The sequence below is a fragment of the Pezoporus flaviventris genome, unplaced genomic scaffold (assembly GCF_033815535.1).
Source record: "Pezoporus flaviventris isolate CSIRO_AGI_PZ_B2104156 unplaced genomic scaffold, CSIRO_AGI_Pfla_v1 ptg000109l, whole genome shotgun sequence".
NCBI lineage: Eukaryota > Metazoa > Chordata > Aves > Psittaciformes > Psittacidae > Pezoporus > Pezoporus flaviventris.
In genome coordinates this window covers 352,398-367,664 of record NW_026892657.1, presented here as the reverse complement: position 1 = coordinate 367,664, position 15,267 = coordinate 352,398, and the positions used below count along the sequence as shown (strand labels likewise).

Here is a 15,267-nt window from a genome sequence, read left to right as displayed (position 1 = left end):
TAGTTGTTCAGAGACCCCTTAAGGGTCATCTAACAACCGACCCATTTCTTTTTTAAAGGTTCTTACATCTCCCGTGTTTAACGGTACTGCTACAAATCCAGTTCCTCCCCTATTTCCTCCCATCGGGACCTCTCGGAGGGGTACTAAAGTTACCCTCTCTCCTATTTCCTCCTGAGGATTCTCGCTTTCTTGGATTTTTGTTTTACTTCTGGTACAACTAGAGGGAGGGGAAGATGGGGGAGCCGACAGAACAGGAACGGGTGGTATTGGAGGATAAATACCTCATTCATTTCCCGGGTCCTGTCCCTGGTAAGGGGGTGGTATAGGGGGTAAATTATCTAACGGCTCCCATGATGGTTTACTTGGTTTGTTCCCCGTTTTCTTTTCTTTCAAGGGAAACAACGAGACCGTTATAGATGATCCCTTCCACAATGCTGCATAATCACTTTCCTCCTGATTAAAAGGTACTTTGCCATTCACATATAAATTTAGAGCCTGACATATCCAATCATCAAAAGACCCAAATATTGGCCAATATAAATGGTCAGGCCGAATTTCTTCTCTAGTCCACACTTCCATACAGTAATGGATTATTTTTCCTTACTTTTTCCTTTCTGGGATGGCCAAGAATCCCAGTACTTAAGCATCATCCCCAAGGGACTGTCTGGGGGTATATCTGGTAATTCGCTCCCTGCCTTATTCCTGGGGCCTCTCCATGGACCCCGAACCCCAGGACCTCTCCATGGGCCCCTTCCTGGGTTAGAGCTATGACTGTTACTCTGACCCATTTCCTGCCGGGTGTGTTTTCTCTCAATCAACCACAATCGCTTCCCTCCTTCAGCGGCCAAGTCCTTTGCGGGAGATTGGAAACGCGCTTAGAAGAGGTCCACACTCGCTTCACAAATACTAATATCCTGACCCGTGCCTTCACAGATTCAGAATACTTGGTTCGTGTCTCATCACACACTCCTTCTCTTCACCGACCGGTTTCCTTACTGAAACCACGGTTAGAGGATAACCACGCAACTTTGTTGCGTATCACACACACACACACCGTCTCGTCGATGACTGGTTTCCTTACTGAAACCACGGTTAGAGGATAACCACGCAACTTTGTTGTGCTTCACACACCGGCCTCCCACCCAAACGAACGATACTTACAGTCTGCTGTTCCCGTCCGGATCTTCGTGCACAAGAATTACGGGTAATTTACACTGCAGTTTTCAGGGAGCTTGAATTCCTTGGTTATTGCCTCTCTGTTCGTTGATCTCATGAGACTGCCCAGGACTACAGTCCCCAAGCCACAATTTGTGGGGGGGCCCCTCGTAAGAGCTATAGTCATAAACAGTCACAGAGATCACGTCAGGGTCACCAATTTTGTTATAAAAATTTAGACTTGGCCATGATCTGATTTAATTATTACAATTGATTAAGATCAAGAGGCAATAAGCAAGCAGCGCTGGGTGCGTTGGGAGTCTCTGCTCCGCCAACAGCGCACACCGGGGTTTTTGGGGTCCAGTCTCTTATACTTCCCGGTCCAGGGTTTCAGTTCCTGGGTTTGAGTTTCAGCCAATCCTGTTGTCTTCATTGTCCGAAACGCGATGTGGCTCCTTTTCATTTGTTTCTGTCCCATTCCTGGGGTCTTCTCTCCAGGAGAAGAAACATACTGAAACTTCTCGGCAATACATTAACAGGAAAATGTCTATCACAAGCTTAACCACGATCTTAGACCCGTATATTTCATTCCTTGTATGGTTACTTGTTTAGTGCATAGGTTTCACCACATCCCGTAACAGGATGTGTCTCCTTGGTTACCTATCCTCCCTTAAAGCATTCAAGCAGCTAAACAAAGCTAAAAGCTGTCCTGGGTTCGGCAGTAGCAGTCATGTTTTTTCCTTTGTGTTAACTGGTGCAGTGCTGTGTTTTGACTTCTAGTTTGAGAACAGTGTTGGTGAAGCCGATGTTTTCGGTTGTTGCTAAGTGATATTTACCCTGACCAAGGACTCTGTGAGGCTCATGCTCTGCCAGGGAGGAGGGGAGGCTGTGAGGAAGCAGAGATGGGGCGCCTGACCCGGGCTAGCCGGGGAGGTATTCCATACCACAGCACGTCATGCCCGGGGTGGGGGGTAACTGGGAGTTACCCGGAAGAACAGGGGCTTCCGGGTGGAACTCGCTTTCTTGGCCGGTGGTATCGTATTCTCTTCTCTTGTTATTTTCCCTTATCATTGTTTTAGCTGATAGTAGCAGTGGTGATTTGTTGCTGGACTGTTCTTGTCTCAACCCGTAGGAGTTGCACTCTCTCGATCCTCCTCCCCGTTCCTCCGGGAGCGGGGAAGGGGAGAGCCCCGGTGCGGGGGGGGAAGGGGAGACGGACACGGACCTTGATTGTTGTCAGCTCGGCACCACTCACTGGGAGTGAGTGAACAAGTTACCTGACTGGGTTTAAACCACGACAGTTCTTTTTGGCAAGTATGGGCAAGTGTCTAGGTCAGTGGGCCCCTCCAGTATTTTGGAATTTCACTACCGAACAACTGCAAAATCCAGAAGAATTAGTAAAACACTTAAATGAGGTGTGTGGTCATTCTGGCCATACCAGAGATGGACAAATCACGGCAACGTGCTGGGGCTTGGCCTATGCTTACAGGGCCTTGTTCAACACTATCCAGCACCTTCAAAAGGTAAAGAATGTCGGCGGATTTGAGGGCAAAGCGACAGTCGCTACTCAAACTTTGGCTGCAATGAACTGAGCAGCTACCCCAGTGGCAAGTACAGCAGCTGCTCAAACTTCAACTGCAACAGACAGCGCGGTTACCCCAGCTCCAAGCACGGTAGCTACACCACCCCCAGCAACAAGTACAGTCGCTACTCAAACCACAGTGATAATCACTGCAGCCAAACCAGAGGACCAATTCGTACCAATATCAGTTGCCCCTGTACGCAAGAGAACAAGCATAAAGGAGGCAAAAAGGGTGAAGCGAGATGAAGAACCAATGAATTCACCACCCGGTCCAGAATCTGATCAGGAGTCATCATCACATGACGAAGAAGAAGAAGAAGAGGTAACTTCTCGACCTCGGACCTCAACCGAGCTGCGGAATATGCGAAAAGATTTTACCCGTCAACCAGGGGAGCACATCATCACCTGGTTACTCCGATGCTGGGACAATGGGGCCGATGGTCACGAACTAGAAGGTACAGAAGCCAAGCAGCTGGGATCACTTGCTAGAGAAGGGGGAATTGACAAAGCAATTGCAAGAGAGAAAAAGTCCCTCAGCCTTTGGAGGAGGCTCTTGGCATCTGTGAAAGAAAGGTTTCCGTACAAGGACGATGTTACGAGTCGTTCGGCCAAGTGGACTACTATAGACAAAGGCATCCAGTCTCTGAGGGAATCGGCCATCGTAGAGATGATCTATCACATCAAGCCGAATAACGGGGATACACCTATAGATCCAGATGAAGTTGAATGTACACGACCCATGTGGCGAAAACTTACACGGAATGCACCGTCATCATATGCCCATTCATTGGCAACAGTGACCTGGAATGACATAGTACCACTAACAGTGGATGAAATGGTTCATAAACTCCGAGAGTTCGAAGACAATCTCACCCCTTCCATCATCTCAGCGGTGAAAAAACTGTCCCAGGACCTCGACAAATTGAGGGACGATGTATCTGATTTATCCAGCTCCTCACGTGTACCAACACACGTCTCAGCTATTAACAAAAGACGTCCTATTGTTCAAGAGAGGAGATACAGAAGGTATACGCCACGGGGTACCCTATGGTTTTACCTGCTGGATCACGGAGAAGACATGACAAAGTGGGATGGAAAACCTACTTCAGCTTTGGAGGAACGGGTGAGTGAACTGAAGAGGGGAGCAAGGGCCAAGACTGATCGTCCCATGAGAGCTACGGCTTCAGTCTCTGGTGAGCAGTTTCCCAGATGGAGTGGAAGAGCTGATTTTACTCCAGCTCCTGTGATAACGAAGAATAATCCCTTTCAATACGACTTAAGTGTCCAATGCTGTGACGACCATTAGAGGGGCCCTGCCTCCAACCAGGTGGAGGTAGGGGACAATTGGATTTACTGGACTGTGTGGATCAGATGGCCTGGCACATCAGTCCCACAGAAGTATAAGGCTCTAGTAGATACCGGTGCACAGTGTACCCTGATGCCATCAAGCTGTCAAGGGGTGGAACCCATCTATATTTCTGGAGTAACAGGAGGATCCCAAGAGTTGACTGTGCTGGAGGCTGAAATCAGCCTGACTGGGAGGGAGTGGCAAAAGCACCCTATTGTGACTGGTCCAGAGGCTCCATGCATCCTCGGCATAGACTACCTCAAGAGAGGGTACTTCAAAGACCCAAAAGGGTACCGGTGGGCTTTTGGTATTGCTGCTTTGGAGACTGAGGAAATTGAGCAGCTGTCCACCTTGCCTGGTCTCTCAGAAGATCCCTCTGCTGTGGGGTTGCTGAAAGTTGATGAACAACAAGTGCCAATTGCGACCACAACAGTGCACTGGCGGCAATATCGCACCAACCGAGACTCCCTGATTCCCATCCATCAGCTGATCCGTAGACTGGAGAGTCAGGGGGTGATCAGCAGGACCCGCTCACCCTTCAATAGCCCCATATGGCCAGTGCGAAAGTCTAATGGATAATGGAGACTAACAGTAGACTATCGTGGCCTGAATGAAGTCACACCACCATTGAGTGCTGCCGTACCGGACATGCTAGAACTTCAGTATGAACTAGAGTCAAAGGCAGCCAAGTGGTATGCCACGATTGATATTGCCAATGCATTTTTTTCCATTCCTTTGGCAGCAGAGTGCAGGCCACAGTTTGCTTTTACTTGGAGGGGTGTCCAGTTCACTTGGAACCGACTGCCCCAGGGGTGGAAACACAGCCCTACCATTTGCCATGGACTGATCCAGACTGCACTGGAACAGGGGCAAGCTCCAGAACACCTGCAATACATTGATGACATTATTGTGTGGGGCGATACAGCGGAAGAAGTCTTTGAGAAAGGGAGGAAAATAATCCAAATCCTGCTGAAAGCCGGTTTTGCCAGAAAACGGAGTAAGGTCAAGGGACCTGCACAGGAGATTCAATTTTTGGGAATAAAATGGCAAGATGGACGTAGACAGATCCCCACAGATGTGATCAACAAGATAACAGCAATGTCTCCACCAACTAATAAGAAAGAAACGCAAGCTTTCTTGGGTGCAGTGGGGTTCTGGAGAATGCACATCCCAAATTACAGTTCGATTGTAAGCCCTCTCTATCATGTGACCCGGAAGAAGAATGATTTTAAATGGGGCCCTGAGCAGCAACAAGCCTTTGAGCAAATTAAACGCGAGATAGTTCATGCAGTAGCCCTTGGACCAGTCCGGACCGGGCCATATGTAAAAAATGTGCTGTACACTGCAGCTGGGGAGAACGGTCCTACCTGGAGCCTCTGGCAGAAAGCTCCTTCTGGCACCCCGGCTGCCCGTGCTGGGCTGGATGTTCAAAGGCAGGGTCTCCTCTACACATCATGCAACTGATGCTACATGGAGTAAATGGGCTGCACTAATTACACAACGAACTCGAATAGGAAATCCCAGTCGTCCAGGCATTCTAGAAGTCATCATGGACTGGCCAGAGGGCAAAGATTTCGGAATGTCACCAGAGGAGGAGGTGGTGCGTGCTGAAGAGGCCCCACCATATAATAAACTGTCAGAAAGTGAAAAGCAGTATGCCTTGTTTACTGATGGCTCTTGCCGTATTGTGGGAAAGCATCGGAGATGGAAGGCAGCTGTATGGAGTCCTGGACGACAAGTTGCAGAAACTGCTGAAGGAGAGGGTGAATCGAGTCAATTTGCCGAGGTGAAAGCCATCCAGCTGGCCCTGGACATTGCTGAACGAGAAAAGTGGCCAGTACTTTATCTCTATACTGACTCATGGATGGTGGCAAATGCCCTGTGGGGGTGGTTGAAGCAATGGAAGCAGAACAACTGGCAACGCAGAGGTAAACCCATCTGGGCTGCTGCACTGTGGAAAGATATTGCTGCCAGGGTGCAGAACCTGGTGGTGAAGGTACGTCATGTAGATGCCCATGTACCCAAGAGTCGGGCCACTGAGGAACACCAGAACAACCAACAAGTGGATAAAGCGGCTAAGATTGAAGTGGCTCAGATGGACTTAGATTGGCAACATAAAGGTGAATTATTTTTGGCCCGGTGGGCCCATGACACTTCAGGCCATCAGGGCAGAGATGCAACATATAGATGGGCCCGTGACCGAGGGGTGGACTTAACAATGGACACTATTGCCCAGGTTATTCATGAGTGTGAAACATGTGCTGCAATTAAACAAGCCAAGCGGTTAAAGCCTCTTTGGTATGGAGGACGATGGTTGAAGTATAAATATGGGGAGGCCTGGCAGATTGACTATATCACACTGCCACCAACCCGCCAAGGCAAGCGCCATGTGCTTACCATGGTGGAAGCAACCACCGGGTGGCTGGAAACATACGCTGTGCCCCATGCCACTGCCCGGAACACCATCCTGGGCCTTGAGAAACAGATTTTGTGGCGACACGGCACCCCAGAGAGAATTGAGTCAGACAATGGGACTCATTTCCGGAATAACCTTATAGATATTTGGGCCAAAGAGCATGGCATTGAGTGGGTATATCACATCCCCTACCATGCACCAGCCTCTGGGAAAATCGAACGGTACAATGGGCTGTTAAAAACTACACTGAGAGCGATGGGTGGGGGAACTTTCAAGCATTGGGATACACATTTACCAAAGGCCACCTGGTTGGTCAACACCAGAGGATCTGCCAACAGGGCTGGCCTAGCCCAGTCAGAACTTTTACATATTGTAGAGGGGGACAAAGTTCCCGTGGTGCATATGAAGAATTTGCTGGGGAAGACAGTCTGGGTTATTCCTGCTTCAGGTAAAGGCAAACCCACTCGTGGGATTGCTTTTGCTCAGGGACCTGGATATACTTGGTGGGTAATGCGGGAAGATGGGGAAGTCCGATGTATACCTCAAGGGGATTTGATTTTAGGGGAAAACAGCCAGTCAACTCAATTGTATGCAGTTGCCTGCTGTGTAATGCTTTTATAGCCCATCAACTAGATGTCTCCAGGTCACCAGCGACTGGCCCTGACTTCCCTCCAGCCATCATCCCAACAGAGAATGAACTTGGAACATCATGGACCGAATGGACTCGGCAGCATTATAGGGATTGGTCCATGCACTAAGAAAATGATTTTTTCCTCTTGGTCTGTATGTATATGGATGTATATATGTGGGAGAGCGATGGTGTATTGAAAATGTGGGATCTGAGCACGACGTGAATGGTATGGAATAAGGGGTGGATAATGTCCTGGGTTCAGCAGTAGCAGTCATGTTTTTTCCTTTGTGTTAACTGGTGCAGTGCTGTGTTTTGACTTCTAGTTTGAGAACAGTGTTGGTGAAGCCGATGTTTTCGGTTGTTGCTAAGTGATGTTTACCCTGACCAAGGACTCTGTGAGGCTCATGCTCTGCCAGGGAGGAGGGGAGGCTGTGAGGAAGCAGAGACGTGGCGCCTGACCCGGGCTAGCAGGGGAGATATTCCATACCACAGCACGTCATGCCCGGGGTGGGGGGTAACTGGGAGTTACCCGGAAGAACAGGGGCTTCCGGGTGGAACTCGCTTTCTTGGCCGGTGGTATCGTATTCTCTTCTCTTGTTATTTTCCCTTATCATTGTTTTAGCTGATAGTAGCAGTGGTGATTTGTTGCTGGACTGTTCTTGTCTCAACCCGTAGGAGTTGCACTCTCTCGATCCTCCTCCCCGTTCCTCCGGGAGCGGGGAAGGGGAGAGCCCCGGTGCAGAGGAGGAGGGGGGGAGACGGACACGGACCTTGATTGTTGTCAGCTCGGCACCACTCACTGGGAGTGAGTGAACAAGTTACCTGACTGGGTTTAAACCATGACAAAAGCGTTCCTTATTGTTTTAACATAATTAAAGCGCTCCTTATTGTTGTAACCTATACATCCCATCCCACATGCTAGTTGGGTGCCTGGCTCTAAAGCTTCAGATGTGTCCTGGGTTCAGCAGTAGCAGTCATTTTTCTCCTTCTTACTAGCTGGTGCAGTGCTGTGCTTGACTTTCAGACTGGGAACAACGCTGATAACACACCGATGTTTTTAGATGTTGCTAAGTAATGTTTACTCTGACCAAGGACTTTCTGAGTCTCATGTTCTGCCAGGGAGGAGGGGAAGCCGGGAGGAAGCAGAGACAGGACATCTGACCCAAACAAGCCAAAGAAGTATTCCATACCACAGAACGTCATGCCCAGTATATATACTGGGGGCAGTTACCCGGAAGGGTTAGATCACAGCTCGGGTCGGGCGGGGCATCGATCGGTAGGTGGTGAGTGGTTGTATTCTCTTCCCTTGTTATTTCCCTTATCATTAATATTACTGGTGGTAGCAGTAGTAGTGGTTTGTGTTATGCTGTAGTTACTGGACGGCTCTTATCTCAACCCATGGGAGATACATTCTTTCAATTCTCTTCCCCATCCCTCTGGGAGAGGGGGGAGGAAGGAGGGGGGGATTGAGCGAGTGGCTGCATGGTTCTGAGATAGCGGCTGGGCTTAAACCACGACAGTTCTTTGTGGCGCCCAACATGGGGCACGAAGGGTTGAGATAACAACAGATGTGAGCAGAGTGTCTCTAATCGTATTTGTGATAAGCATTCATTGTTTTGGATTAATAGTCACTCGTCACAATGCTGATTTATTGGTTCTCAGAGTTCTTGCACTTGATCTCACAGTTTCAGCATGTCGCACCTTAGTTAGAGCCAGTATTTGCTGGTTTAGTGCTTATCAGCCGGGGGGCCTGGCCTAAGGTTCTTGTTTCGCTGTACTTCATGGTAATGACTTGTAATACAATAGACTCACTGATCATGAAACTAGGCTGGCTTGCGCTCCCAGTGTGGTCAACACGTCTATACTTTTGAAGGCATATAATGGAATATTTCAGCAATTACACCTTTTTTTTCCCTTCTCTGGTTGTCAGCCTATGAAGGAGACATTCCCTTACGCCCCCCGCTCCCCCACCAGACTATTCACAGCATCATTTGAGAGTTCTGAAGGTTTTGAATGGCCTTTGGGTACCCTTGAGACCCACCTGCTGATTGTGATGGGGATCACCATGTTGGCACATATACAGAGTGTGTTTTAACCACGGACATACCATCCTGAGAACGGCCCATTTCGTCTGACCTTGAAAGTTAAGCAGGTTTGGGTTTGGGTCTGGTCTAGGGTTAGATGACGATATAGGAGGACCAAAAGATTTTCCCCGAGGCTGGACAGTGAGACAAGGGGGCACAAAATCACAAAATGGAATATAGAAACCTCTCAAATTAGTTTTAAGTAATGTTAAGTTTGATGGCTTTGTAACAGTAGCAATGGAAAATTACTGAGGTGCGTGATACACAGAAGAAAAAGCAGAGTACAGCTAGAGATCATACTGAGAATTGTCATAAGATAAATGTTATAGTTGATACAGTTTAAGAAAAACATTCTAGAACAGGACACAGGGTAAGGAGTATCTGGGAACTGCAGGGGTCCAGGATGGGCTACAGTGAAACTAACTGATAAGTGGGAGGATAGGAGGATTATTATGTCTCTGGTGCTAACGAACCAATTAAACTGGTATGAGCATCTACTGCGCATGCTTCAAAGGCTGCCAGAAGTGATGAAGATTGTTGGAGGAAGTAAACGACCCTCAGAGACCACCACCACGATTCTGTACGCATGCGAGGAACTCTCTGGAAAATGATGTAATCCACACGTAGCCTCATGAATACGTATGCATGCCCAGTGGCTATAAAAGGACGGCCTGTGTGGCAATTGGGGGACACACGTTAGGAGGAGCTATCCCCCGTGTCTCCCGGTGCCGCAATAAAGAATACCTGCTTGTCCTCTTGAAAACTTTGTTGGCGAGTTTGTTCCTGGAGTTTTCCACAAATCAATTTGGCGACCCTGATGGGACCCTCTCTGCTCTGCTGCAGGACCCGCTGAGGACAGGGCTCCCTAGGGCACTTAGGAATTTTTCCCGGTGGGACCCCTCAACTCATTCGGATCACCGCCGGAACAGACAAGGACCATCTAATAAAAAGGTATTCTTTTCTTTTGTATAGTCTGTAAGGTACAGGGGGCATCTTGCATAAAGACTAAATTGGTAATTGGGTTGGTTTGGTAAGCGTACGCAAGGTTTGGAAGCCTTCCATAAATCGAGATAGGAAATCTCATAGGTAAAGGCGTATACCCGGGTGGTAGCGTCCGTTTGGTATACACCCACAAAAAACAAGCTAAAAAACAGACCCAAACCACATAATTGGCTCCATCCTCTTCCCAAGAGGAAGGTCAGAAATCCATGAGGCTGATGAAGGAAAAGCTCCCCAGCAGTCAGATCTAGAGCTGCAACCCAAGACTTTCTCCACTGATCTGAAGAAGAAAAGAGTCTTTAGAAAGGCCTTTAGGACCTTCTTATGAGCAAGAGAAAGCAGCATCCAGCTTCCATAGAAAACTGGCAAAGCTGAGGGAGCTTCACAGATCAAGCAGGGCAGGTCCATCCTCACAGTGGGGTGGAAGACATTTGGACACCTAGAAAGCAAACTAAACCCTCCAGTGCAGCCCTTTTCTATGGGATGAGAATGAGCCTTAATGGTTTGGGAGAGCTCCTCCCTCCTGAGGACAGTGTTCTCTAGAATAAGACTGTTCTTGATGAAAATGCAATCTCCTAAGCAAAGCTAAGGTGAGCTCCTCTGGGACACCTGCAGGATGTGCAGATGGAGGGGATCCAGTCTTCCCTCCTGCAGCACAGCACATGGCTGCCTCCCCAGTAATCCTCACAGCCAGGCAGATGGCCTTCTTTAAATTAAACTTTTTTACTTGAGTAGGCATATTGTGAGATCTCTGCAATCCCATCTCCTCATTTCAGTTCTGTCGGCATCACCAGGGTAGTCCAATCCTTTCTAGCATGGAAAATACCAAGGCAGCAGCCTTGCCCGACCCCTAAAGAACAACAAAACCAGCATCCTGAAGCACTGCAGCATTGCTCAGCTGTGAGCTGTGCCAAAAAGCACAGCTACTCGGCTCCTTCACCCCTCCAAGAGCTGGATTCACCCTTCTGCCCCAGCTAACCTAGACTGAACCCCCAAAGCCAGGCACAGCTCAGACTGGCCAGGCTGCGAGTGTGATGGCCACACAAATCCCTGCAGGTCTCCAGGTGCTTCTTTCACCTCCAAAGCTCTTCTCTGCTTCCTACCACAGCGCCAAAGGTGCTGGGGCATCAGTAAAGCTAATCCACAGTGAGCTCACAGATGTATGAGCAACAGGAGGTGTGCCAGAGAATAGCTCCAGGCCAGCACTGGGGATGATGGATGCCAGGACAGCAGCATGGATGGGATCTGCTGTGCCATCACTGTGGGCTCGCTTCAGCCCTTCCCCCCCCCCATTCCAGGTGCCCACAGGTCTCCTGAGGTGCTCATGTCCCAGCCAGACCAGCCACCAGGATCCTGCCAAACCCACAGGCACTGGGGTGATGCAAACAGCACGTGATGGGCAGGTGACATTTCTAGCACAGATCTCCAGGAGGATACTCCTGCTGAAGCCCTTCTCCATCCTCTCACCCATGCCAGATGGAAGGTGCAAAGCCAGAGCATGGCCAGAGCAAGGGGCAGCTATCTCCATCCTGGGGACATAGGGTCTTGACCCAAATACATAAGAAACCCCCTACCCAGCCGCTCACCTGTATGTCCTCCCTCGCACCCTCGGGTGCTGCCCTCCGTAGTAGCCTCCCTGCTGGGCCAGGCCTCCCCGGGCTTGGAAGCAGCCCTGGTAGCCCCCACGGTCAGTGGTGCTGATGCCCGGCACATTGGTCCTCTTGGGCAGCACCTAGAAGGCAAAGGGTGGCTCAGCCAGCACCAAGTTTTGGCACAGCTCCATTCAAACAGAGCTGGGAGAGATAGATGCAGCACCCCAGGGCTTCATCCAGCTCTTACCTTAATGACACGGCCTCTGAACACACTCTTATCCAGCTCCAACGCAGTCTTCACAGAGCTCTTCTCTTCAAATTCAATGTAGGCATACCTACAAGGGGATGGGTTGAATAGAGCCCCAGGGCACCCCACTGCTCCCAAAGGCTGGGGAGCACAGGGCAGCATCCTCAAGACCCCAATCCCAGAGCACACCACTGACCCTTTGGGATGCCCTGAGAACTTGTCACAGAGGATGGTCACTCGGTTGATCTCCCCACAGCTGTGGAAGTGAGACTCCAGCTCTTCTGCCGTGCCCCCATAATCTACCTGCAACGACAGTCCCAAGCCCTCCAGTGCTACCAGCCAGCCCCCCAGCTTGTGGGTCTGCAATCACACAACGTCACGAGAGACAAAGGGCCCAGCTGACCCCTCTCACACCATGCCACCATAGCTTCACCACCTCTTGAGGTGCAGCAGACCCAGCTGAATTTTCCAGCCTAGAAGCCCAAATCCAAGAGACAGCTCCCCTGGCTTTGAGGGAACAAGAAACGCCACAAAACCAGCAGCTTCCAGCAGCGTAGTTTGGGGAGCTGACACTTGCAACAGATTATCTGCAAGTAGTTGAAAATCATAGGCAGATGCTGAGCCACATTCCCAGTCTGGGCTGGGCAGAGGAGAAGCATTTGGGATGGGACCAGCCAGCCTTCAGTGGGGGGTGGAAAGGCCCCCGGTGAGAAGGTTCTCAGACATACATCCAGCTGGACCAGGAGTAGGGAGATGGGCTCTGCTCCAGGGTCTCCCACTTACATTGCCCACATAGATGGATCGCTGGTCAACCTCCATCTTCTTGGTTGTCTTTGGGAAGAGACCTGCAGAGACAAGGGCTGCTTTGCCATGCTGGAGTTATGGGAGCCCTTTGGCAGAGGGGTGTCTGTGGAAGTCTTCTACCAGCACAACCACCACTGAGCTGACACACTATAAAGCTCCTTGAGTCCCTGTCACGTCCAGGCATACCCAAATACCCACACGGCTGTCTCTGCCTCCTCCTCCTCCTCCATCCCCTTGCCCCCTTTCTCTTCAGAAAGCCCCCAAACCACAGGGTAACTGCTCTACTGGGGCAGTTGATAATAAACTCAATTAAGTAACTGAATTAAATGTAATTAATTTACTGCATCTTGGTCTGCACAGGTAGGAGCTAAGAGTGGATAGCACCATGTCACACCCGGGACCCCATCCCTCATCCACCTTACATGTCCAGCCTCAGGCTGCCTGGAGAGGCAGAGCCACATGCTCTGGCTCCAGTTACCACCCTGTGCTCTAGTGTTGGCCCTGAGGGGACAGCAGCACCCAGGGACAGCCCATACCTCCCTCCAAGTTCACAATAAAGCGTTTCTCAGCTTCCAGCTGCAGCTCCTTTATCCGCTCATCCTCTTTCTCCATCTCTTGCACTCTGGCGTTGATGGCCTCCAGCTCCTGAAACCCCAACCAAGACTTGCATGAGCAGTACACTGAGCAGGGACACCCTGATCCCACCGCCCAATCTGGGCTGGGACGTTGCAGTGCTGCACAACATGCACCTCCACCCACAGTTCCCTCCCAGGCAGGGGACAAGGGTAGCCTGAGGACAACAGCCTGTCCCACAAAAGGGGAGTTCAGCTCCCAGCTCCACTAGGGAGAAAAAAAACAGATAATACTTCCTTTCCCATACTTTTGGAGCAGTATGGGCAGAGATGCCAGAGGGAACCAGAGATTTAAGCTGGTGATGAACAGGAGCCAGGTACTCTTGCTCAGGCAGAAAAACACCTCAGTAGTGAAAGCTAAGCAGCAGGAGAGTGACAATTCAGGTTCCAACTTCTCAGCTCAGGGATTTTAACATCAGGGCCCAAGATTTTTAATTTTTAGAAGCACTTGAACAGAGGTGTAGAAAGCTTACCATTTCCTTAGAGAAACAAGGAAAACTGATTCCACACTCACTGGGTTCTGCACAACCAGCTCCTCCACACTGTCCCCGTCCAGGTGGCTCAAGTCCAAGTCATCATCTACAGTCTTCCACAGAGCTGCCATCTCTGCCACATCCCAGGATGCCTCCACTGCTGCCAGGGACGGCAGGTCCTACAACCAGATCCCTGAAGTATCCAGGAAGAGAGGACTGGGCAGGAAGAGAGGACTGGGCAGGAAGAAAGGCAAAAAGCCATTTAAGAGAAAAAAAATCCCAGCCATTTAACGTAGAACTAAAGCAGAACGCCAGACAGACAAGGGCTTTAAAGGTGCTTCCAGCAGAAGGATGAACAGGTGCCACCAAAGCAGCTTGCTCTCAGTGCTGCAGGCAGGCTTGCAGCAAGACCCCAGAATTGCAGGAGTCCTCACTCCTGAAGTTGGTGACCTACTGAAAGGTCTTGTGTTCATACTGAGGCATTTCCCAACTTAGGAGGGCTGCAGAGTGGAACAGGAAGCATCTTCCTGTGGGTGAAAAAGGAAAAACAGGCACAAGCCGGATTTAAAATGGAAGGAGAGACAGGACCTGACCCACCATAGCGCTCCCAGGCCATACAGAGTGAGCCCTACCTCACCTAAACAAAGGTAAACCCATACCCTTCCAGCTTGGGGCTCCTGGTTTGATCTCACAGTGGTGAGATCACTACCTGTGAGCAGCGAGCTGACCCTCTGCTCCAGCCTCCAGAGCCTCAGTCCTTACCACAGAGCTAAGACCCGTTCCGGACGTGTGTCATGCCGTGCACACCCCTCCCCCCCGGACCACGAACATCCCGCACTACCTCCACGGAACAGCGTCACATACAAATTTCCTGCGCAGTGCTGCTTTCACACATCAGGAGCCAATCAGGGCAGGGCGCGCCGGCAGGGGGCCCTGCCCAGCCGTGACCCTGGAGCCTCGGGTTCGAGTCCTGGGTGTGGCAGCAGACATGTACGAGCGGCCAGGTGGTGGATCTTCCCCCCCCCCCCCCAGGCCTCCTTGTCCACCCACCCCGCTGGCGGTGCTGGGGACCACAGCGAGCTCCTGTGCACAGTGTGAGCAGCAGGGCACCCCAGTAGAGTGCAGCATCTGCAGCAGGAAGGGAACATCCCTTTGGGTTCCCTGGGGACAAACCTCAATGCCCCCCGCCATGGACACCCCTCCTTATGGCTAGACATGGGGAAGTGTTTACCCCATGGCTACAATGAACCCCTCCAGGGTTAGGGGCCCAGAGTGCTGCTGGGTGAGTGGGGGTGAGGGCACCC

At 50.5% G+C, this 15,267-nt stretch overlaps 1 pseudogene; it reads right to left on the bottom strand.

Moving 5' to 3' along the window:
* Positions 1–10,617: 10,617 nt before the first annotated feature.
* On the bottom strand, positions 10,618–14,446 carry LOC133281915 (polyadenylate-binding protein 2-B-like; annotated as a pseudogene).
* Between the last annotated feature and the right edge of the window lie 821 nt (positions 14,447–15,267).